The sequence below is a fragment of the Dendroctonus ponderosae genome, unplaced genomic scaffold (assembly GCF_020466585.1).
Source record: "Dendroctonus ponderosae isolate FM_Combo_2020 unplaced genomic scaffold, Dpon_F_20191213v2 Dpon_F_20191213_1, whole genome shotgun sequence".
Taxonomy (NCBI): Eukaryota; Metazoa; Arthropoda; class Insecta; order Coleoptera; family Curculionidae; genus Dendroctonus; species Dendroctonus ponderosae.
Genome location: NW_026017110.1, coordinates 36,678,253 through 36,681,903, shown reverse-complemented (window position 1 = coordinate 36,681,903; position 3,651 = coordinate 36,678,253). Strand labels below are relative to the sequence as shown.

Genomic DNA, 3,651 nt, shown 5'->3' with positions numbered 1-3,651 from the left:
TTAAAATAACAAAATGAAATTAAAAAAAAATGGTACTTATAATTAAATCGTTAAATTTGCAATTGTTACAAACTACGAAAGTCAAATACACCGAAATCAATGAGACACTTGAGCTCGAATTTGGGAAACTAATCCATCGATATTTGGATTAATTCCACTGATGCAAAGACGTAAAGAATTTAAGAAAAATGTCTCGCCGGCCGAATCCGGCTTGGAAAAATGCTTGTTTAGTTTCAAGTGACAAGGCTTTTTTATAGCAATATTTGCTCAGCACACTTCTGGAATTGAAAATGTCGAAAATATTAAACATTTTTACAAGATTTGCTGCCGCATATTTAAATTTTGGATGCAAAAAAAGCTAAGCATTAGAAACGCTTTTACTCAGGGTTTGAGTTGCCAATCGTCCTTGAAAAAATTGAAAATAATGAACAAGTTGACAAGAACAGAAGTAAAGCCATGCAACATGAAAATTATTCCATAAGGGATTATAGAAGATACAGTCCGACCCCGGTAAAACGGGTCATTAAATATTAGCAATACATTAAGTATTTCGAAATTTTTCAAGTTTTAGCTTCCTCTTTCGTTTTCCTGATTTCTCCTCTTGCACCACCAGGGTAATCCAATTTTAATAATCCTCGTGATTACTGCTTTGGAAATTGAATCTTTTTGAATTGAAACGACAGGTCTAATTCGTTACGTAGATTTTGTCTGCATCTTTTACTGATCTTAGTTTCAAATGCAAAGTTATTACGGAATGTTTCAAGTAGCGTGACCCCATTTCCAACCGCAGCAGCAAATTTTTGGCTTGGGTAATTCAGCCTTTGCTCAGAATCTGACCATTCCCTAAATGAAATAAATATATTGTGACTCTCCAAGTGACTAGCCGATAAGTCATCTGAGTACAATCCGCAATCTTTGCATTTTGCAAGTCGTTTCAAAATATAACCAGCCACCTAAGCTATCAGTAGCATTTAATTTAATCTCTATCTAAAAATGATCTTAAATTCGAAAGTAGCTGGTTTTCATCACTTTTGCAATTTGCATCTAGAGCCTGACCTGTTAGGCCGTTTAGTATTTGGGTTTTTAAACTGGAAATAAATTGTTTCACAGTGGAGTTCTCGCTACAACCGCATCTTATCTTAATAGACCCAAAACAGTTTTCGATAGCTGCAAAGACCTCGGGCGCAAAGAATGAAAATTTTTGGTCTTGTGTAGATGGGTCCATATACCTCTCACTGCATTTAAAGACGTTAGCCATCCTTCCTGAGACGGCGGCTTGGATACTTTAATGCCTCCAGCTTTTGTTCGTCTTTGAAACTGTCATGTTTTAACTTTTTCGAAAGCCTGTTTCTAATACTCCAAATGTGGTGATTTTTCTGATACTCCAAATGTGGAGCAGCGGTCCTATCATTAAAGCTGTCAAAAAGTGTGCCCATATGTTTAAAAAAAAAGTAGCTCTCGCTATCACTCTTTGATCAAGAGCTCCTATAGAGAAAAGATAATGACCAATTAATTAAATATACGCAAAAACAACGCTGGCCATTGAATATAAATAGGCCGCGAATGTCATATGCGATGTCGAATGCGATATCAGCAAGTCCAGCTTCCATCTCTGCTTTATTTTGACTAGCCTTCAATAAAACATTATACTTTCGAAGTAGAGAAAAATAACATTTCAATAAAAGAGGTGGGTCAAACATCGCAATGATGATATTGTCACCATGCTTGAAAAAAGGCCTCTCTACAGTAACACCCAAGTTTTTCATGCATTTTACATTGGATGCTCCCGTATCACAAACTGTATCTACGACCTAAACTTTTGCAAGATTTTTCGCCGCTTTAAGAACTTGAAACAAGCAATGTTCCAAATTGTTCGCATTACCCCCATTGTTTGCAAATAAGTGTGCTACGGGTTGCTTCCAATTTTTTGCTAGCCCTGCTAGCATAACCAATAAGCCTTTGTTGGCGGGTTTACTAGATGTTCTTCCACCAAAATCTTCGAATCCGAGAATGTTGTCGCTGCCAAAATCATATTCAATGTTCTCTTGAATATCCATCTCATCGAACAGAAGAACGCAACATCTGCCGGCAGAACCTTCAATCGATTCATTTATATGCGAAAACAGATGTTCGTGAATCCCAACATGTAATGGAACTTTTCCCAGCATTGTTCAAGCAAGCGTTCTTTTGCTAGGTAGTCATACACATTTTTGGAGCATTCGGTAGCATTTAAGACTTATAAATAGCAAGATCCATAACTTTATCATCAAAAGTCCATTTTCTTCCTTTCGACTCTGCTTTTTGAGCATATAGTTTTAGCCAACAGAAAATTGGAGGTCAATGATGGCATGATAAACTTGCCAAAGCTTTAATGGCATTGTCTCTCTTCTTGCATAAACGTTTCACTTTTCTTTTCTGTTGATTATGCGAACTAATTTTAATTATCTTTTTTGGAAATTTTCTATATTGCTCAGCCCTTCAATACTTCGAAACAACTTTTTAGTTGGAGTTCCTGGAGGTTTTCTATTTTTCGGTCATGTCACCTAAAAATATTATACAGGAACTGTATTTACAAATAATGTTAGGTTGTATATACTTACTGGCAGTTAATGGAACATTTTCCATCAAATGATTCACTTTATTTTGATTATTAATCAAAAAATAATTTGTAGAGAACCCACCACCAACTAACAACACGCGACAAACTAAGAACAGGCCACAAACTAAGAACTTAAACCACAATCAAGTATTCGCTATCAAACCACAGATCGCAAAACTCGATTAAATATAAAAGAGTAAATATTTCAATATAAATATATATATCCACACATACAATCCTCACTAAACTTAAAAGAAATAAAGTAATTGTATTAGTAGAGAAAAATAATAGTGCCCAAATATTTTAATGCATAAAAAATTTAAATAAAAAGGTGATAAAATTAATCCTTAATAATAATTCCTTTTGTCCTTCGGTCATAATTATTAGCAAAAGTCCCCTTTTTTTAGATTTCTCTCCTCAATTGTAACATCCATTTCAGCAGGACAGTACGCATTCATTTTGTTACTTCCTTTGTTGTTAGATCTTGTTTTAGATACCCTAATATTATTTCCTCTTGTTCTCACATTACCCGATCTATGGCATGTATACTTTAGTTTCTTGCAATTTACACGCTGATAACGCTAAACCATGCATGTTTACGAAGGAGGCGAAGGTTTGCATCTCTATAGACATTTTCCACTCCTGTAGTTTTGCAAAACTTTCAAATGTAAGTATATCACTCTCAAACTAATAAAAATGTTTATTGTAACAATTTACATTGTATCGTTGTGTGAAGCACTGAACATCATTTAGCAAGAGACAGCAAGGAATTTGCAAATACGAACAACTGCAAGGCCTGGAAGCGCCCTTGGGTGGTGGGGTGAGGCTTCTATCTTCTTAGTCGGGCGGTTGGGGAAGGTTTTCCGTCTGGTGGACTTCGTCATGGTAGCGGTATTGGAAAACAGAGAATACTGCATCAGGTCTCCCGAGATGACGCGGGAGGATATAACTTTGAGGTCTCTTTTTGTTTTGAGACCTCGTGCTTGGAGCTTCGTTGAAGACTTCTTATACCAGACTAGAGCTCGGAATCAAACCCGAATAATTCGAGTATT

General features: G+C 35.9%; 1 long non-coding RNA gene across 1 annotated transcript in view; it reads left to right on the top strand.

The window, feature by feature from the left end:
• The window catches only part of LOC125504011, an 8,335-nt gene that overhangs the window by 1,853 nt on the left and 2,831 nt on the right, over positions 1-3,651 (top strand). Inside the window, exon 2 of the long non-coding RNA XR_007281249.1 lies at positions 1,979-1,980. This is a non-coding gene — a long non-coding RNA (uncharacterized LOC125504011). The remainder of the gene's footprint in view (positions 1-1,978; positions 1,981-3,651) is intronic.